This window comes from Geospiza fortis, unplaced genomic scaffold (genome assembly GCF_000277835.1).
Source record: "Geospiza fortis unplaced genomic scaffold, GeoFor_1.0 scaffold333, whole genome shotgun sequence".
NCBI classification, from domain to species: Eukaryota; Metazoa; Chordata; class Aves; order Passeriformes; family Thraupidae; genus Geospiza; species Geospiza fortis.
In genome coordinates, this window is record NW_005054347.1 from 1,392,787 (window position 1) to 1,415,367 (window position 22,581).

Consider the following 22,581-nt stretch of genomic DNA (forward strand, 5'->3'; position numbering starts at 1 on the left):
GCACACAGCTACACAGCCAGGGCTCAGCTACAACGGCCGGAAGAGGTTACAAGGCAAAATAACAACTGCAGGTTTCAGAAAGACAGACTGTAAATGCTGATGTGCTTCAATTTTTGGGATGTGATTATTCAATCACTGGCATTGGGATGTGAGAATCAGATTTTCTTTTTTTGTGTGTGTGCTGTCTTTGACTTTACACTTGTAAACATTTAATGTAACAGCACAACAAGGTCACTCTGTTCTGCACAATCATGCTGAGATTTTCTCTAAGCCACAACCTTTACACCACTATTTTATTTATTTACTTACATCTTCAGAGCACTATTTGTATGACCAGAATCCATAACACTGACAATTAAAAAAAGAAAAAATGTCCAATACCCACACCCAAGTTTGTATCAGTCTGATAATGCAGACAAAGGCACAGAGGACTCAATTCTCCTTTAACACTAATATAAACTTGAAATTCTGGGTAAATCATTTATGCCAGTGGCAGAAATAAGAAACCTTCACTGTGAATTGTAAACCACTACAGAGAGATCTGAACAAAGGAAGGCAAGAGACTGCACAAGTTTCCGCTGAAAAACTGCTGGGCTGAAGAGAGATACTGCTTCTGGTATATAACTGTACTTTTTACTTTTGTCCTTTTTGCTGAGCATAGAAATATCAATTCTGTTCCCCAAAAGCATGATACATGAGAAATAATAATGAATACAGATATCCTTCAAACCAAGATGGATTTTTTTAAAAACACCTTTATCATAAACAGGAGATATTGTTAAAGGGCTATGTAAAAGTACAGATGAGGGGTAATTATCAGGGTAATGAAACAACCCCTGTGAAGAAGCAGTAAACAGCACAGAGCAGAAAAGATGTGGGTCCATTTTCAAATTTAGGAGTCTGACCTTTGGCAACCATATCCATTTCTGAACTGGTGGAGTGGCCATCAGGGTTACTTCTGATACCAAGTCATTTCTCAAAGAAACATAAATTTTTCTTGTCTTGGAGCAAATGGATAACAAATGTCATGTAACTCACACTCCCTTGGACTCTTAAGCCTAATAGTGTCACCTTAAATAGCACTTCCCTCTGAATAGGCCTCTCACAATCAGGAGCATTATCCCTGGAGTCAGCTATTGCTTATGTTCACTTGATCCCAAAATACTGCAGTTTGAGGCAACATTCATTCTTATGCAGTTTTATTTGTGCTGTGTAACATTTGCTCTCTCCTATGGGGAGAATCCACAGACAGATGCAGGGAGGAAGGAATGGGAATAGAAGGAATAAGGCAGAAGGTAGGCAGGGACAGCAGGGAATATAAGGGGCTAAAGTCTCAAAGACAGTTAGCAACATATACAATATTTATCTTGTGGATCCTGGCTCAGGGGGAAAGTCTGAATTGGCAGCTTTAAATGCCAAGAGAAAGACTTCATCCTGTTCAGAAATTTGGTATAAATACCTGACTAGGGTGGGTGAGTGTTAAGGTGAAAGCAAACTCTTCTCAGTGATACCCAGCGACAGACCAAGATACAACGTGCATGAACAAAAATACAGGAAATTCCAGTCAAACATACTAAAAACTTCCCTATTCTGAGGGTGGCTGGCCACTGGAACAGGCTGCCCAAAGATGCTGGGAAGTCACCATCATGGAGGCATTCAAGCACAGCTGGACAGAGAGCCTGGAGCAATCTGCTCTAGCTGACTCTGCTTTGGGGATGAAGGCTGGACTAGATGATCTCCAGAGCCTCCAAACCCAGAGGCAAATCCAACAACCAACCCCAGCTGAGCTGTGCTCACAGGAAGGATCACTCATGAGAGTTTGTGTAGCCTTTTTTAAAAGAGGAAGACTGTGTGTAAAAAACCCTCTTGCTGTTCAGCAAAGAAAAAGGTGTATGGCTAAATGTATTTTTTCTGGATCTCAAAAACTGATGTGATACTGCTTCATCTAGCAGATTGATTTCTAAAGTAGGAAGGCATGGCATTGAAAAAGACAGAAAACAGAGCTGGTTATAAATCTTTCCATAGACAAGGAAACAAGGATATCTATAAACAGAACATTCCAAGGTTTTACTGTAGAGAATGTGTAGTGCCATATGTGTACCTACTAGAACCACTTGAGCTTTTTTAATACCATTTTTTGCCGTTACAAAGAAAATAAATCAGGGCATCCAACGTAAATAAAACATAAAAATAGAAATGGATAGTAAAAACTTTCTGCTAAGGAAAAAGAAATGAACTTGCAACCTTCCATGCCAGCCAGTGGACCTTTCTTACACATAATGGAGTAATTTCCAGCATAACATATATTTTCTGTCGATGATAGACAATATATACATCTTAGATATGCAAATAGCATGTAGATTGTTTTTTTAAAAGGCTTCACTACATATTTTCATCTCTGCTAAAATGTATTTTATTGCTTCTTATTGTTAGCATAAAACTAGTAATAAGCTGTATCTGCAGAGACAGTTGAAGAGAAAGATTCAGGTCCACAGGAGCTGATCTCAATTGGCTGCTTTTAGATGCAAGACTATGGAGAGCTGAAATCATAGCTCTGGGACAAAATATCAGCAAGCTCTGTACAATCACCACACAAGAATGGCAAAGCATTATACTGCAAAAACTCAAACATCTCTGTATCCACAGTGTAGATAATTACACCAAATTGCACCAAAACAAGGAAGAATGAGGGATAGCAGTTCATTCTACAATAACAGACTGACTTCTGTTATTTTGTTGGGTTGGTCTGGTTTGGTTTTGTTGCCTTTTTTTTTTTTTTTTTAATTATGTATAGGTATCAGCCCATGTTCTGGGAAGCTAACCAAGAAATTAAAATTTGTAAATACCACACATATCCAGGTTTATTTTGAAACATTAAACCCATGTTTTCCAAAGGCGTTGGAAAGAAAAAAGAAAGAAAGAATGGTGAAGTGCAAGCTTCTGAGATGGAACAGTAGTAAAAATCACATAGACTGAATCATAAAAAGGAAGGAATGGACAGTACAATATCCAGACCAAGGAGTGGATTTGAAGGTTATAATAAATTATACACTAAAGCAAACTGTACAGTTTATTTTCAATTGGTGTCACTTGCTGAAACCATCACAGAGCAGGACCATGTTGCAAATACTTCAGTGAGCATCCTGAGCTGATATTTGCAAAAAGGATGCTTACTCTGGATGAAAAATACAGCAGGAAATCAACCAAAATCACAGGTTTCTATGATAGAAGCAAATTGTTAAAAAAAAGAAAGAAAAAAGGAAAGAGAATTCAGGGAATATTCATGTAGTGTAAATGTCTCCTAACCTCACAGCCTTCAGTGTACATGCATTGACTACCCCCCGTTCAAATTTTTATCTATTACAAATTTTTAGTAATTCAGCCAATACAGAATTTAGCATGTACTTAAATGCTTTGGGATCCATTCCAAAACACATGAAAAAAATCAATGCTTTTATCTGGTTTGGGATGAGGCCCCCGTTAAATATTTCTGGGGCTAAGCATGAGCTGAGGTTTTTTGCTAAACAAGTATCAGAGAGAAATAAAGATTTCACATGGGTCATTTCTGTCTGTCTAAGCACTTAAATGCTACTAGTCCATCCAAGACAGTGAGTTTTAAACAATGTAAGGCAGGAGCATTTGGACACTACAAGACCAGCTTCTTGAAGAATCCTAAGTGTAGCAGCAGATTATGTTGTAAATTCTGGATAAGTACTGGGCTGGATCATCCTTGTTTGTTATCATCTGACTCTCTGTGTTCTCTGTGCTTCTGATTTTAATTCATATGACAGGAAAATGTGACTCTACGAATCCTTAACTAGAAAATATGAGTCACAACATTCAGCCAGGGAGCTCAAATGGTTCTGAAAAATTTTTGTAGTTTACATAAATGCCATTACTCTCAGAGCCATACCAACCTAAGTCTCAAGAAAATGTGCCAAAAGGCTTCACAATATGAGGCTATGCTATAATGTAATTCATTGCCAAACTATTTCCATACAGTTTCTAAAAGAAAAAGATTTATAAGAATAGAAAGCTTGGTAAAAGTCTGGTAAAATTGATATGAAAACTGCAATAAAAGAGTAAACATAATTTCAGAGTCAGCCATCTATTTTCACTGCAGCTTTAGATATTTTGTGAAAGGCCAGAATTCCTGTATGCTAAACAATCAAAAGAAAAAGATACAACTAAAGACAATACTTGTGGAAAACTAAAATAAATATTAAGTTCTAGGTGCAAGTAAAAGGTCACTTGCAGCTTATTTTCTGACATAAAACCAAAGTTACACTATGCTTCCTTTGTTCCATTACTTGCCTAAAATCCATTTCCTTGAAGCAGAAAAAAAATCCTTCATTCCTGTGAATCAATGTTTAATTATAGCACATTTGACTCTAAGTCCAAGAACTGGTTCTGAAAAAAAACACAAACAGTGCTTTAAAGGTGATGTCAGCATAGCTTGACACATAATGTAGACACCTTTATTTGTGATTTCTTTTCACCATAATGACACCTTTTGACTTCAGGTAAAATCTTAGAAAAGGGAAAGAAATTAATTGAGTTATGAGTATCTATACAGGGCAAGGTGAAAAAAGGCTCAGCTTTTCAGGCTTTCTAATCCTGAATCTATCACCTGGGTTTGTATTTTGATGCTATTACTAATGCTGAAGATTACCCAACAATACCAGCAGTCCCTTTGGTAGATCCAGCATGAGCAGAAATGTAAGAATTTAGTTTTACCAGGAAACAAGGCTGCTTTAACTCTGCAAGTTGTCAGGGACAGCCCATGCAGGTGGACAGGCACTGGTGCAAAGGAGCTGCCTTCAGGAATGGAGGCTGGCAAAGGAGGCTCTCACTCACCCCCCGCCCCTCCTTTTGCCCCTGTGCTCAGTCAGGGGGGTAAGGGGACCTGGTGTGTGACAGCATCAGCTGAGACATCCAGGCATCTCCCCTCAGCCAGGATGCACAGGGAACATGGCCCTTGCTCAACCCTTGGCCATATTCATACTCAAGTGAGGCCAAATTTCAGAATGTTGGAGTCCCACATCAGGTAAAGCACTTACAGTGCAATTGTGGGGCAACAGCTCAGCAGAACAGCATCACTGCAGCATGGAAATAATTCATTTGCATGCACAAGACAAAAAGTCTCAATAAAGCTTATTTACTTTCCTGTCCCTCAATTCTCCCTTCTCAGTCTCTTGGTTTTTTTACTTCTGTTTTTATTGTTCTTCTGTGATATTCTGAAAAGTTCCACATCATACAGGCAGGTAATGCCAAGTAGAAAGCTGCACTTGTAAACCAAAGTATCTAACTGCAGTTCACAAGTTTCCAAAAGACGTGGGTGAAATAAAATTAATGTTTTAAATGAGGGCCATAGCTAAAGACTACTCACACCCACAGGAGAAGAGTCTTAAGAACACACATCTCATTAAAAGTTGCTTCATCCAGACCATCATCAGCCATCAAGGCCTAGAAATAACATAACATGGTGAGTAAAAACCAGACTGCACTGAGAACATAACTTCCTAAAAATAATTAAGCAAAGAAAACAAATTCATTACCACTGATGTGAACCCTTCAAAGCTCTGGCAGCCTGAGGTTTCCTGCTCTGCAGCATGATATCCAAGGTTCATTGCAAAGCCCTGTTTATCCAACTGCATTTCTCAGTAGTTCTACCTAATTAACAGTTTGGCAATGAAGGAGGCAATGGGGGAGTGTATATATGTAAATACACCAAAAATATGCTAGGGAACATTAAATGTGTAAAATCAAGCACTGAAAATTTAGGGAAGTGTCAGAATTAGAGCTGCTGTGCAGCCCTAATTGGGCAACCTTGTGTGCATGCACTATGATACCATCTTTAATTACCCGACCACCTACTATTTTTTCCACTGGACCCCTGCCTGCACTGACTGACATAATGAGCAGCTACTCAATGCCTTTGTTTTCTTGTTATTAGTCAATGTGTCCCCATGCCTCATTTATTGAACATTATTCACACCCTGCTCTGAGACTTATTAATTTCTGCCTGGGCTGTCATTCTGTATTCACAGTAGCTCCTCCCTTCTCAAACACCATTCTAAAGAGAGACAGGAAACAATTGTATTAGCCCTCTTCAACTAAAGAGGTCTGAGAAATTTAAGTGAAAGTTATAATTTAAATTAGGAAGAATACACTCACTGGCATACAGAACCTGGAGTAATTAGAATTCTTTGGTAATTTATATGTTGAAATAGTTTTCATTGACTTGAGCTATCTCCGTGCTTCATAAATCAGACCCAAGGGTCTCAAACTAAGCATTCAGAAAGTAAACACACACAATTAGTAAAAACATGGCTTGATTAGATTGGAATCACAAGGAAATTCTGTAACAGAGGCAAGAATAAAATACAGCAGTCGGCATTAACAGTTGACTGTGACAGCCTTGCCGTCCATTCCTGTAGTGTCCCAACTCCTTCACACATTCTCATTTCTTCAGCAAATGAGGCAGTAGTCCTAGCAACTTCTTTAAACATTTCCACCCAGCACCAAAAAAGGTAAAATCTGGACAATGAATGAGGCTGAAGTTATCCCACTCTGCAGACCCATGAATACATCAAAGAATTCTGAATCAAAAGTGGACAAGTGATTTTATTTATGGCATTCCCCAGTTCCTGAACCTTGACTTTGCAACCCTATGAGTATTATGTCAACCTCAAATGTACAAAAGGATATTAAAAAAGCCAAGAATCTGTCCTGAGCATGAGAGTGACACCTGTATTGTCCAGCAGGGCCGGAACCTGCCTATTCTCCACACAGATTTCAGTCAGCTGAATTAACACAGCAGTAATGGCAGCAGCAGAACACCACTCTGTACTTCAGTAGCCACACTATTTTTCCTTTGTAATTATAATGCCATAATTGTTATTGGGAAAATATTTTTCCAACTATGTCTAGTGAAAATATTTCCCCCTGACCAACTAATATGTCATTAAGAAATAAAATATTCATATTAAAGAAGCATCCAAAATTTTTGTCTGTTATGAACAGATAGTTATGTTCCAAAATTCCTTATGTAAACTAATTAAGTAGTATTTATCAAGACTGTGTTCTAAACTGCTTTTTTTGTCTTTCACCCACCAGTTTTCCATTTGGCAATACAAATTATTCCCTGGACATACAAGCCCACCACCCCAGAAGCAAGGCAAAATAAAAGTCTGGAGTTTTGGACTCAGGAGCCCTGAGCTGTGATCTGTCCTGCTCCTGACCTGCTCCACGTCTCAGTTAAATGACAACCTCAAGGTCCCACATCTGCAAAACAGAACTGCTTTGCTATGTAAGTGTTATTGAAGGAAAGCCTCTCCACAGGTAATGCTGTTTGTGAGGGGGAAGTATTCAGCATGGTCCATGCAGAGAATTACCATGCCTCCTGCTAGAGCCCTGTTTGCTCCCTGGACACGGGGATCAGCGGAAGGAGGCCTCCAACCCTGCAGGGACTGGAGAACAGGCAGGCACATCAATTCCAGGGAAGCCCAGCAGGGGAAATCTCAGGTATTGGCATGTGCTCCATCAGTCAAATTCAAAATTAATTAAAACTTCTTTTTGCAAAGTCCTCTTAACTTGCCATGGATTTAGCTACCAGATAGCTCTAGACATTATGCAAGTAAATACAAAGTTCCCATAACAGCATGATGGATAATGCCTTTCTCAGGTGTTCACTTTCTGTGCACAGCAGGTGCTGAGATATTAGAATTGAAAATTCAAAATATTTAAATCTAAAACCCTATGCAAATACATGTTCTAGAGGAATGATTTCAACTGAGTATTCAAAGTATAGAGAGGCCATCGCAGTGCTAGTAAAACATAATTAGCAAGTGACATAGCATTTACTTATTAATTGTATTTCTTTTATACCAATGCTTACAGGAAACGCAACAAGAAAAGAAATTATAATCAGCAAAAATCTTTTCTGATGACAGGTGTTTTCTCCTATTAGCTCTGGAAAACATACGAATCCTGAAAGAACGATATTTCCTTTCAGTTTTGCCTAGCAGTGTGTATAAATAAAAACGTTAACTGCCAGGACATCATTTTCAGTATGCTTGTCTTACTTCAGATGTGTGTTTTCTGTTTGGAGCACAGCTGTTCATATTTCCCAACATGAGCTGCAGTGCTGTAAATATCCTCTCTATTGAGGGCTACTTTCCTAAACTGCTGCTCAGGGGCCACGTGCACAAATTGTGTTAGTGCTAATGTAAGCTGTGTGCATGCAAATCCATGCACAGCACTCAGAACAGGCACACCACGGACCTTGACCCCAACGCTTCACCACTGAACCAGAATTGCTCTATTTAAAGCTGTGACTGTGACATAAATCAGCTTTTTCAAAAGGTTTTTGTTCAGCTAAAAGAACTCATTCTGGGATAAAATTTAAATAGCTCATGCTGCAGAACTGCATTAATGAAGCAAATTACTCCCAGCAACCTGGAAAACAAAATAATTTGGAAACTGAAGACTGTCTGGGGTTTATTGCTACATTTTTTCAACAGTTAGAACTCTGTGCTGTGTTAAGCCAAATTTCTTCACTTCTGAATCTCAAAAACAAGTCCTTTGCCTGTCAGCATAACACAGCTGGCAGCACTATTGCCTCTCCACTGGAAGGTCAGGGAGGGATTCACATCCCTGACTGAGACATGGGCTTGTGTCCAACGCTGACACTGCAGCAGAGGTTTGGGGGATTCTCTGCACAGCTCGAGCTGCCTGCATGCAGAGACACCAGAGCAAGGTCACTGCTGCCCATCACTGGGGACCACCTGGGTGAAAGGTAACAGCTCCATGGCATTTTTCTCAACAGTAGGACATAAGCACAATGGCTTTAAGAAATGTTTGCTTCTAACAAACAGCTTTGGGTATCTGAGAATCTTTGGGAGGAATTGTTAAGCAAAATAATAGAAATCCATGGGGCTATCGAGACCAGGCCAACGATATTTCCCTCCTTACTCTGCAAAGCTTTCTTTGTTTAGGAGAAAGGGCAGCCTGCTTCTAAGAACAATGAGAGCACAGAGGTCAAATACACATGATTACATTTCGTACAGATGGGGCATATCTTGTACATGTTTAGAACCTTGGGTTCCTGAATCTCCAGTTTTCTGATGGAAAATTTGCAACAATAATTACCAAACTAGATATATTTCAGTCAGTCTGCTGCTTTAGGAAGAGGGGGGAAATGCAAGAAGCATGAGCATGGGAAGTAAAAGCTCTTTATGCACCCCTTTTCTCTGAGCAGTCAAGTGGATTCTGTGGCTGATGACAAAAGTGGTGGCTGGTGGCCATCTACCCACTCTGTGTCCCAGCTTTGTGTGACTACAGGGACAGAATCTGATGAACAGACATGGGTAGCTTTTCATCTGTATTGTAAGATCAAGAGCAGAAAGAAAGAATGGCACAACTGCTGATGAATGTAAGGCCGTTGCTCTGAAGGCAGTGAAATATCACATCTTTGAGTAAGAGCTAGAACAGCACAGAGATAACCTAAGAGTGTCAAGGGAGCAGGGCTGCCGTGCCTGGGAACCTGGGCAGTCGCTGAAACCTCCCTCTGTGATCAAGGATTTCATCTTGGACTATTGCTCATGGACTACAAACAAGTGAGAAGATTTCTCTTCTTTGTTTTGTTTTTAAATTGTACACCGTCTGAAACAAAGATAAGCCTAGAAAGCAAACTTTGGGTACAACAAGAGATTTGATTAAAAAATAATTTAAAAAAAGAATCTGAACTGGTTTGAAGGCCAGAAATTATAAAGTATGTTTTTCTTTACAAGAAAGCCCTCATAAGGAACCTGAGAGGACTTGCATCATTTCAGGTATTAATAAAACAGAGCTCTTCATTGTATTAACTTGAGAAATCCTAGGGAAGTCTCAAGAAAGGAAATATGTTGCTTTATTCATTCATGTGACAGGCGAAATAAAAATAAAAGAATATCAGATAAAAACCAAATTGGACTAAAGTTGTGTTTGACCACAACTGGAAATGAGAAGGAAAATGTAAAATATACATAGTAGGTAGTGGAATAAAATTAAGCACACAAATAAAATTGCTTCTTCTATAAAAATAAAAAATACACATATACTTAATATCCATCATGGGAAAAATTCCAGTGAAGTTACAATTAGATTTTGAGGGTAATTTCAGCAGCAACCTATTTCATTTCTATAACACTATAATGATTTCATCAGTAACAAATTCTCTAGGTAGTATCACACTGGAAAGCTTAAGGATGGCACCATTAAATAGCATCCATAATTGTTACAATCAACTACATATTACACAAAAGGGTGCATTTCCAGATGACTGTTAAATGTACCAATTTACCAGATTAGCATTTTGCTGAAAGAAACACTCAGAGCCTTCAAGAACCTATTACCTATGGACCAAAGCTCATGTCAAGTCCATTTTCTGCTGCACAAATAAACTGGGCATCCTTTCACAATACAACCTATAGTACAGCTGAAAATATTACAGATTACCATGTCCTGTTCTGTTATGGAGAGGCAAAAGATGGGGCTTTAAATGCCTCTGAGCACAGGGCTGGGTAAGCTGATGTGCTGAATTTATGCAGATGTTTCCTCACCTCGTTCAGTCTCCCCTGCTCTTACAGCCATTGCATGGAGCTGTGAGCTGCGCTTTGCAAAGGCTGACAGGATTTGGGCAGTGAACCTGCCAATATTTAACAGGAAAGGAATCTTGCAGACGCACACACAGGTTCCACAAAGCATGAAAACCTGAGGTTTCACTTCAAGTGGTACTGGGAGCAAACCTAACCATGCAACCAAGAAACACCCTTCCCCTCTCAAATCACCACAATCATTAAATAACAGACGCTGCCTCTGCGCTGAACACTTTTAAAAATGATGCTATTTCAAATATAAAACAGTAGAAGAACTCTTGGACATCCTTAGGTAGATAAATACTTCGCTGCATCTAGAAATAACTAATGGTTGTATAGAGAGATAGATACTCATATTGGAAAGAAACAAAAAAACCTACATTCATGAATCCTCTAGCAATTTAAAACTTCAAACAGATTTTAAGATGTATTATGCAATAATATCTACTCACACATATAACAAGAAATGCCTCTTAGTGATATGTAGTTGCTAAAATTATATTTATGTTTATAAAGATCTTGCCAGACAAACTAGATTTTTCAAAGAAAAATTACATGCTTAGTGAGTGAAGGGAAATTACTAGATGCATTCTTCCATTTATTAAAGACTGATAAAAAGACAGATTTTCAGGAATTCAGAATACAGCTTCCTAGATAATTGAACAATTAATCTGAATGTACAAGAAATACAAATGTATATACAAATCAAGTGTTCTGAACATAAAATGAAACTCTAATTTCTTAACAGATCCATCCTGTTATTCCATTATGAAAACTGCTCCTCTGATGAAAAAGGGCATTTAAACTGCAAGAACACTACTACAAACTGAATGGGAAAAATTATGACCAAAAATCTCATTTTCAAGAATAACTTAAAACACTATAAGATTTCTGATAAGGACTAAAACAAACTAAGGAGGAAAACCCCAACAAACCACAAACCAACCAACAAAAAAATCACTTTGCCTTTTATTGCTATACCTTTTTTAATTGGCCTCATACAACACCATATTTGTGATCTTTTCCTTGCTAAATCTGCCTTATTTTTACAAACAATCTTCAGGAGAAAAAAATGGTGTTTGCAGAAAGTGCACAAGCATGAGGGAAGTTACGGTAGGCATCACCTTGGAAAACAATGAAGAGATTCATCTCATGGAAAAAGATCCAAGACATGTTAGGAAAAATAAATCCAAGGTAATTTGATATCTAGAAACAGAGGGACCATGTTATGTCATCTCCTGTCTTCCATTACAGGACAATCCCATAGTGAGTTGTAGGAAACTGAACACCAAGAAGTGAGGAAAAAGTGGGCTTTTTCCATGGATGATTTAGGAAAAATAAAGGAGCATTTTGCTTGATAACATGGTGAGAAAAGTGAAACTGCAAGTGTCCATACACACTGGAAGAAAAAAGAGAATAAGAACTAGAAACACCTAAGATCTTTAAAGAAACAGGAAATAAAGAGATACAGACAGCTGTAATATTTGCCATATCTCAATCTCCGAAAATACTCAAGTGGTACCACATGATCTTCTAAGGGGTGTGGGTAAAGGCCCAAGAATTGCAATTATAGCAACAGGCAGGTCAAAACCTGAGATAACGTGGAATGTGGGTCAGTCACGTACTAGCAGGATGATGAGTGGCCAATTGGCTTCTGTCAGCTCTAGATTTTATTTTTTGTATATGAAACTATTTAGCACACACTGAAACTAGCAGAAAAATGTATGCATTATTCATGCTATTTGTGGCAGTCAAGCATTGTAGTTTCAGTGAACAGGACTGGAAGTAATACGAGAGGAAATAGAGACCTTAGAGGAAGACACTAATCTCAGAAAACTCAGAGTGTCACTGTAATTTTTTTTAAGGGTTCTGTTATGGTAATAGTTATATTTGCAGAAAATTATTTCTGCACTATTCAGATAAACAGCCTCACAGAGGGCCATTTCTTCCCCAGGAAATGAGGAGTGGATAACACTCACAAGAATGGGAGCAAGCCATTTAAGTGCAAGTGGAGGGAGCTGGTTCCTATGTTATTATCAACAGCCTATACATAACAAATGATCAAACAATTGAGATTTTACAGCAGAACTTACCTTGCACTGCAGCCAGCAGAGGTGGCAACTAATTTTAAACAGGAAACAATATCACCCCTGTCTATTGCTTGAAAATGACTTCTCATCTACAATTATCCATCAGTTTTGCCTTTTCATTTTCAGCTATCACCAGCCCCCATGCCTACAAAAGTCCTTTCTCCTTGATGCTTATGCTCAGCTCCAAAATAATTTATTAGGAGTTACACGTGCTTATCAAAGACAGACAGGATTCATGCAGAAATTAATGGCAGCCAATGGAAGTTGCTATATATCATTATATAATACATGCCAGCACTGCTGTCACAGTCCGTGGATTGCCTCATCCTTTGTCAATCAGAACGAAGCATTAGTGCAGTGCAAAGATTATTTTTGTTGTTGTTCTGACAATAAAGTTCTGGCTGTAATACAATGGTAAAAAGGGATAATCTCTCTGGGATAGTAGATTCACAATCATTTTATGACAGTCAATATGACTATAACATTTCAATTTTTGAACACAAGCACAAGTAACTTGATCAAAAAGTGTTACTTGTTCTTAATAAACATGAATCCTTTACAAACATGATGATCCTGAAGCAGTCAAGAATACTTTGGTCTACATCAGCAGCAGGACAGAAATTGAGGCAAGCTCATAAGAGTTCCAGCCTGTTCCTCCTCCTTTCTGAGTAAAAGATCAACACTTATCATCATTATTTGCATTACAATAATGTCATCAGCTCCACCTATTGTCACTGATACTGATGGTGACAAGGCACATTCTACACCAAGGGCAAGCTGGAGCAGAAATGAAGAGGACAGGTCCAGAGCAACCGCACCAGCATGGAGAATCCCAAAGGATGATCCCACTACCTCAAAGGCACTTCTTTGGGACTTTCTGAAGGTCTGCCATGGAGACAATTAATGAAGAAGCACCATCTGCTATGTGTCTGAGAAAATTGCATTTTTCTGGCTTCTTACCGGAGAGCTGGTTCAGCCTTGGAAACTCAGCCTTTGGGAAACACTGATGTGGCTTCAAATAAACTTTTTTTGGGCTCACTCCATTTGAAAAAGAAGTCATTCTAGTAAGGACATTAGAAAGAAACTTAAAAAGAACTCTGACCTGAAACACAACTTTGCCACAGGTTCTTCTGCTTTGAAACCTACTTCCAGATGCTCTTCCAAAGCCTGCTACTGGAAGACTGGATCAATATATTCATCCTGAGGCCACATCTTGACTCCATCAGGAATCAAACCTTGAGCAGAATGCAGCAGTAGGTGGCTTAAGAACAGCCTTTTATCTCCTAAATCTCCAATCTATGCCTTCAAAGCATAAATAGTAATATATTTTGGAGGAAGAGGAAATCTGATAATCTAGCGAAATAAATTCTTGGCAGTAAAGGGCAAGCCAAACTGGAGGGGAAGCTGAAGAAAAATCAGCAGTTTTGGACAACATGAACTGGCTCTAAAAAGGAAGAGCTAATAGGAAATAGGATTGACATTACAAATCTTTTACATGTTAGGAATAAGATGACACAAGAAACTGTATTGTAAGCTGGAAAATGTTGATGAATCAATAAAATTAATTACACACAAAACACCCGAGAACAAAACTGACATCCATTGATCAATTCCATAAGACACTGTATGTCATCAAATACAGGGTTATTGTTTTTACCTAAAGGCCAGACTTTATCCTTCACCTTGGTATTTAATTTCTGCTGTAGGATATTTGCCAGTGCTGATCTAAGCTTTCAGTGTACTGTCCTGGAACTACTCTGGAGTCAGTCCTGTGCATGCAGTCAGCCATTTCATAGGAGTCTGAAGGCATCTGTGTAAAAGCTTAGAAATACACTTTTTCAACTTGATGCACTCCAGAAATTGTATTTTTCTCTTTACAAATGTGAATCGTAGGTACCAGCACTGAAAGAGGCAGAAAGGAGGGAGGGTGGTAGCATCACTGAACTAGAACCAGGGAAATCAACCCAAACCAACTTGCACTTTGGGTGGTGTAATACTAATGTAAGACCTTTGAGCGCTCTTTTTAGTCTTTAATGGGAACAAAGCAGGTTCCATCCCCTGGAGGAATATTGATGTAAGACTGGTAGCATTTTCATCAATTTCAAATCCAAAACTCTGGGTCATAACTACTAGAAACTCTTAAAGACAAATTCAAGAAGTGCTACTTCAAAAATGATGTTATTAGTTGCAGAAAAGAGGACTTGCCTGGTATGAAAAGGTAAAGGCAGTAATATGCATCCCTGGGGCTAGGGATTAAAAAGGAGAATGAATTGTTGTTATTAAGAGGACAATCCCAAAATCACTCTAGTAATTTCTCTGCTTGTTTGGGGATTTTCATTTAACATGGTATTTATTCATCTAATGGGCCAACTGCTTTTCTAACTGAGACATTACTGTAATCTCTGACTAGCTCAATATAGAAAATATATCAATTAGAGAAACAGAAAAATAAAGATGGAAGAAGGAAATTTTGCAAGTAACACAGAACTTCATTTTTCTCCCTCCCATCTCTTCCCAGATTGAATTGGTCTTCATTTTAGGGTGCAGCTGCACAGACACCATTTGCAATGAACTTTCCAACATTGATGGGAATACAATTTATTGGTTTGGAGGTAGTTACAAAATTATTTGTGATGAGTACACAATATTTACAGCTAAACCCACAGAAAGTGTAGCTCCTTGTAACAGATACTGTAAGTCTATTAAGTAGAGCTCTAAAACGCACACACTGCCAGCATAGTAATGCTATTAATGGGCATTAGGTTTTTGATATAACATTTATACAGGTCTCTTACAGACCAAATAACACATATTTGGTAGTACAGACTAATGTATTCAGCCAGACAAGAGCAACTAGCCCAAGAAATGCAATTATTGCTGGTAGAATTTGCATCTGTTCCAAGAGGGTCTCTGAGCTCATTTCTCTCTATGCAGCACTTATACCACTCCACCTGTTCCGTCCTGGTTTGAGAGCAGATAGTACAGATTAACAGCTCAAATATGCATTTAGGGTTCACATTTTAATCTAACAAAAAGCCTAAGAGAAAAGGCTCATGTGAATGAAACTTTCCACCCACTCAGAGAACAACACAAAAGACAGAACTCTATGCTCAATCCGCAGAGCCTCCCAGCAGAACCCAAAGCTGCCAAAGGCAGGCTGTGACAGATGGCCATGGGAGCAAACTTGGAAAGCAAAGGCTTTCAAGGAAGATGGCTGTGGCTTTAAAGCTAACTAGCAATTGGCATGGCTGTCAGTGTTGGGAGTCTGCCTCCTGAGCGAGTTCTGGCTGCTGTGTTTACATGTGCACCCACACGCGTCCGTGCGCGGCTGGCACGCGGCTCCCGGCAGGGAGGTATTAATAGCTCTGGGTCAGCCCTGTGCTGAGCATCTCTGCCAGAATAGCTGTGCTGGGCAGGAGCTCAAAGAGCTGAACTCACTGATTGCCATAGCCAGCAGGAAGCCCTTGTGTAAGAACGATTATAAGAGCAGAATTCCATTTTTAGTGGCTCTCTTTACTCGGTGGTGTATTTTATACACCAGTACAAAGTGTACCTCAGCTGCCATCACCAAATCCAGAACTGCGACACTGTGCTGCAACAGACACCATGAATCTCTGTGAGAAATGGACTCCAAGTATAAACTCAGCAGGGTGACACTGGGCTTCTATTGATGGAGGCATCCTCATTTTTTAACAGCAGTAGTGGGAGGATATTCAGGGAGGATGAGAGGGCACTGCTCTCCCAGCTGATGAACTGGAACACCAAGGAGACACCTCACCTGCCACCAATGCAAAACAGCCCATCCTTCATTTGGCAACTATTACTGACAAAAAGCTGAAATCATGTCATGGTAACAGAAGTAAGTTCTCATCCAGAGTAAAATCAGTTTCATTCCCTTGACAAGCCTCACTCTCACCTGTTCATTACATCTTTCCTATTTTCCCCAGAGGTTTGGTCTCACTCAGGAATACATTACACCAAACCTCTCTGCTCTTTTCTTTATCATTCTAAAGAATACTCCATTCAGTTTTCTAGTCCACCTGTCATTCAAACTAAAACAAAACACTGCTGACAGAAATTTGCCTATTAAGCTAGCTAACTGCAAAAGTCAGCTTTTCTTTGGAAAAGATTTTTCAGATTTTTTTTCCAGATGATCTCCAGTCAATTTTCTATGTGCTGTGTCTCTCTTTGGGGAGACATTGTTTACACTCTCCACATGGAGAACACAACTGGCATCTTCTCAACAGGTGGACTAACATTAGCTACCATACCCCTACCCTTCAGCAGCAGTATTAAAAAATCCTCCAGAAGGTGGAAGAAATCTCTGAAAATTATATATAACCAAGGTGGATGGCAAATCTTTGAGACCAGTGACCTTCTGCAATATAACCCATAAGCTCCATTCAACAGATCAGTCCAGCCCATGACTGCATCGTAGACATTTATTTCTACCAGCCCAGGTTCTTTAGGGATTGACTTCTGAAGGCACAGCTCACTGGCTGATAGTAATCTCTTCTCAAGTCCCTTAGCTGTTTTTTTTTAAAGCAGAGCTGCCACACAGGCAGCACTGCTTGACTCATCACACTGAGGCTCTGTGTGGAGCAGATTTAATTCCTCTATATAGAATACTTGATATATTTATCCTGGCACTTGACTTTTTCCTCATGAGACACCATCAGAGTAGTGGCAGCTTTAAAAACCTAAGCTTATTCCATATATACAGAAGGAAAATGGCTGAGCTGGCAGGATTTGCTCCACTGAGGACACACATTATCTGTGCTCCCTTCTCTCCTGTAGGTTCATAACAGCCTGAGTGGTTTCAAGTGGACCTTGCAGCTTATTTGGATCATTCTCTCCTCTTCCGGGCCAAAAGAGGGTTGGAAAGAGGAAGAGGGCAGTGACGATTCTGGTAAGGTCTCTTTGTTTAGTGAGATCTATTTCTATAATAGATGTGGTCCTGGAGTTGCTCATTTGGTGGTTAAAGTCCTTGGCAGGAACTTTGTTTCTGAGTGTGTGCCTGTGGCTCCCAGAGCCAGGAATGGCAGCTCTGGTACAGTTGGGAAGCACAACAGGGGTGGGGGGACAGGAACCATCCACCCTCCATATGAATGTCTCTCAGTTTAACAGGCAATGTGATTGTCATGTAAAGTGTTACATAACTAATCCTTCTGCAATACTTCCAAAGAAGATTGTTCCTGAAAATTTATAAAATGGAAGCAGAAAACTATCCAGAAGATACTGCATGTTTAGTTGTACTTTCATTACTATTATTATTAAATTATTTCTGAGGCTGAAATAATGAGTAAGTGTGCAACTGTGATAAAAAAGAACATGTCTTAGAAGGGATATAAATGATAAATTACTATGAAACAAATGACCTTTTACTACCAAAATATCCTGTGAATTCTTAAGTTGAAACACAGAACAAGATCCCAAAGGAAAAGACAAGATAGAAGTTATCCATGTGTCAGAAATTAAATACTAAAGTAACTTTCTGGCACAGGGAGTTTTGGCTGATGCAGCTTTTTAGCCTCTCTAGGACACAGTTTTTCCCAAGAAGAATATGAAACAAGCATCTCTGGAGTCAGCTGAACACACCATTCAAGTCCATAGTCTGGTACCTTCTCTTCTGAGATGAAACCCAAAGCTGTTTTCCAATAGCATTCCAATATTCTCCACTGACACTGCATAGTGTCATTTTCATCCATTACTAACAGAGGCAAAACAAATCTTCCCAGGCTGGTTGCTAGCTTTACATTTTTATAATATTTCTTATAAAATTTCAGTCTTTTTGAAAAATTTTTCTTACTTCCCATGCTGGGAGAGGAACTAATATTAAAACATCAATCCATTCTTTGCTTTCCTTATGATATTTTAATTTAGTTTTTCAAGTTTTGTAAGAAAGGTGGTGTCTCATGGTTGGTGTGGGTCCATCTAATGATCACTTATAACACGTTGACAACTATGGTTTTACTGTTGTTGAAATCGTATGTGCCTTATCTTACAGCCAGAGACCACACCACAGCCCATATTTCTGCATGTTATGTTAATTTTCCTCTAAATTTCAAGTAATTTTCAAGTGTACTTAATTTATTGTGTTTTCAAAAGAATAATAAAAACGACAAGGCAAAGGTCTGTAGCCTCCTGTTAATATTCATATCTGGGGCATTTCATTTGTGGAAACCTGCATTCATTTAAGCCAAGTTCTACTACAGAACCTCTGGCAAAAAGGAAAAAAAAAGGAAGCAGATTTAGGCTAGGCAGTCCAGTCTCACATGTTGGTAGCTGTGTGTGCCACAAGTGGTGAGCAATTAATGCTTGTGCCCAGGCCTGTTCAGGTTAGGGACAAAATGGGATGGGATAATATGATCCAAATGTATTCAGTATCAATACAGTACTGATGAGTTTTTCAGTTATGACAGGATTTTTAAGAAGTCTTAAGTGCTACAAAGCACATTCCTTTTATCTAGCGCTCGTCACTGTAATGCAGGACCCTTCAGTGCTCACGACACAAAGGCTCTTTGCTCCCTCAGAATTCATTTCAGAGGAAGCCATTAGATCTCACAGTTGCAGTTTAATGTAGGGATTTCAGGTCATCTCAGAACTTACCCTTTTCCAAGAACAGTTTTAATCATTGTTCAGTACTTGAATATACTTTTATAATTATGCTTCAAGTGTTATTGCAGCTATATTTCAGATTTTACGTACGTAGGAAAATGCTATATTATTTTAATACTGACGGTAGAGTAAAAATGTATTCAATATTCACCTTTCAGGAAGCACAATCAAATATCCAAGAACACTATTAGACTTGCCTAGCATAAAGTTTCAAACTGCTAATGGATTTTAAATTGATGTCATAATGCTGCAATTTAAATACATGATGTTCATTAATTTTGCCAGAACTCTTTGCAGAGTAGGAGTGGTATGAAAGAAGGAGGAAGGTTATATTTTCTCTACCTGCTTCTTTTTATCTGCTTCCCCATTTTTGATATACAAAAAGAGTCATTACATCAGCTTGATGTGGGTGGGGGGGAAGTTTATTCCAGTAGGTTTCAATTGGGTAACCACCGTGGAGTTGTACCAAATTAGTATTTTCCATGAAAAAAAAAATCACCAGGAATAGGATAAAAATAACTAACACATGATAGGCATGACATTTCCTAAAGACAGATTTCATGGGACCCCTCACCAAAAATCCATAGGCACAAAGTGGAGGAAATAAGGGAAAGAAAGGTCATCTTGTTCATACACCTCCTTCTCACTGAAAGGTCAAAATTCATGTATTGAGCTAGACAGCAATATTGCAAAACAGCAGCAGAGCTTCCTACAAATCTCAAGGAGTCACCTCGGATGTGGATATTGAAAAGGGAAAAGAGATGTCATCATGGAAGGCTACTACAAGATCTTCTGCTACGGAGGGGAGTGAGGGTGGGCTCTGGATGCAAATTTTCTAGGTGAAGAATCCCCTATTTCAGGAATGTCTCCAAAGTGAAACTAAAATGTGTCTAGACATAATGGCCCAGTATATACAACACTTCACATCTATTTGTATTTCAAATCTAATATATTTACTGTACATAAAGACAGTTTTCCCAAAGCTGTTGCTATGGCTACAAATCAAGGAAACCATAGCAACAACCCTGTATTATGTACAGCCTTAATTGTGGATTAAGTTATGTCTCTCTTTGCATTTTGTACTAAATACTCCAATACATCTAGTTTTAATCTTTTTTTCAGACTTTTAAATAATAATCCCACAATTCTACAGCATCAAGTCAAATACACAACACCCTTGAAAAATGTCTTTACAGCACTATTCTGATCATACCTAATAACAGCCACATCATTGTTTTTTACTTGAGATAAACACTAATGTTCACATCATCATATTTCCTGATCTTTTTTAATACAAATTATTAAACACTACCATTTTAACCAAGTAATTGCTTTTCCATCATCTCATAAGATTTTTCAAGTCTCATTCCACTCAGTCCTACCCCCCAAAAAACCAGCTCCTCCTAACTTAAATGTTTATTGCTATGGAAAAGACTGGGGAGTTGGGCCTTTTTCAGTTTGGTTTGCCTTTTTCTTCAGAACATAAGTATGCAATAGAGAGACAGGAAAGGCATAGAAGTAGCTCATTCTAGATTTTCTAGCTTCCTGTCACTTCAGATGACTGATTGGGTTGGTGGCAAATTATCCTGTTTCCTCTGCTTTGTTGACCTTGCACTTTTAAGTACACTAAGGAGTTGGCATGCAGCCAGACCTTGGAGTGCAGCCTGAGAGGAACAGGTAAAGGAGAACAGAGAACAAATGTGAAGAAAAGAAGAAGGATGTTAGAAGTGGCTGAGGAACAGGAGGGAGTGCTATCAGACAGCAGGAGATACCAGTGGGTGACTGGATTCAAAGGACACTCCAGGAGAATATGAGCACATTCAACAAAGAATTCATTCAAAGAATTCTGCAAAAAGATTCCCTCAATAGAAGAGAAAAGAAAAAGCCAAAATTCACATCTCTGAAAGCCTTCCATCCTATCTTCCCTTCCATCACTTTATTTTCTGATAATTCATTGTGGTGCTGTTTCCTCACACCATTTGGTCCTTGACGAGACACCATGTGTCTCATTTTGCAAAAACTTGGCCACATCTGTTTGGGGCATTAGCCTGTTTCATAGAGCAAACTTTTCTGCTTATTTTACATACCACAGCAGCACAAAAAACCTGGAAAATGTCTAAATTTTATGAAATGAGCAGAAATTCAAAGTATTTGATGAAATAAAGAAACTAATAATTGAGATTTTCTGGCTATATTAATACAAATAGTATACAAATGCTTATTTGACAAAGTAATATGTGTTCTAAAAATTATAGTCTGAGAAAGCTGTGAGTGTGAGTTAGGAACATGAGCTATGTGAAAGCTTTTCACATAAGCATCACAACAAAAGTTCCCTTGCACAGGGAATAATTAAGTCAAAAGTGCATTTACAATAAGCAAACCATGTTCAGGTTCTTCATTATCATTTTAATTAGCAAATATTAATGCAATCTGCAAATACAACAGGGAAAACAACTAAAATTACTAAGTTTAAGGAGTCCTTCATGACCCAAGCCAAATTGAGACAAATGTGTTACAAATCACTACCGGTCACCAGCTTTCAGGACATTCATTTCCATTTACTGTTAGAACTTCCAAGCATGTTATCAAATTTAAGAATGAATTAAGGCCCTCACAAACTACTTCTAACCTCTGATGAAGTCAATGGTGAATAAAAATGGATCAGCATGCTCCTCTCCTCCCCAGTTATCAGTTCAGACTGATAGCGATCCAGTGACCATGGCAGCTTTGCCTCGTTCAGATTCCACGCCTGCCACTTTGGCAGCAACCCAGGGACAAGGAGAACAGGCTGCCCTCCCATTCCTGAGGGATGAAGATGTTGGGTGAAGCCTTGGCCCCTCTGAGCTCAACAGCACCTCCCATTCCTTTCACTGGGACTACCATTCACATCTGAACAGTTCTCCTTTCAGGTTCTTGTCCTTTTTTTGTTTTATAGATAATGTACTTTGGCCTCCAAAATAGTGCTACATCTTACAGGAGCAATGATTAAAAGCTACATATGTTTAAAAGGAGCTGCCTCCTAAAAACCGCCTCTCTCTCATCCTGAGTTCCACATTTAACCCACTAAAGGTAGGATAATAACTAACTATTCCAATACACTTACAGGACTAAATATAACAAAGTGGTGAAGTATTTTCATTCTCTGTAAAGCTGTTATGTGAATGAATTTCACTCATTAATAACTGTAATTTTATAGGGAAAAAACCCCTAGCAGTTAATGGAAGTCTGATAGC

At 38.8% G+C, this 22,581-nt stretch overlaps 1 protein-coding gene across 2 annotated transcripts in view; it reads right to left on the reverse strand.

The window, feature by feature from the left end:
* The window catches only part of ST6GALNAC3 (ST6 N-acetylgalactosaminide alpha-2,6-sialyltransferase 3), a 213,547-nt gene that overhangs the window by 93,559 nt on the left and 97,407 nt on the right, over positions 1-22,581 (reverse strand). The window lies entirely within an intron of this gene.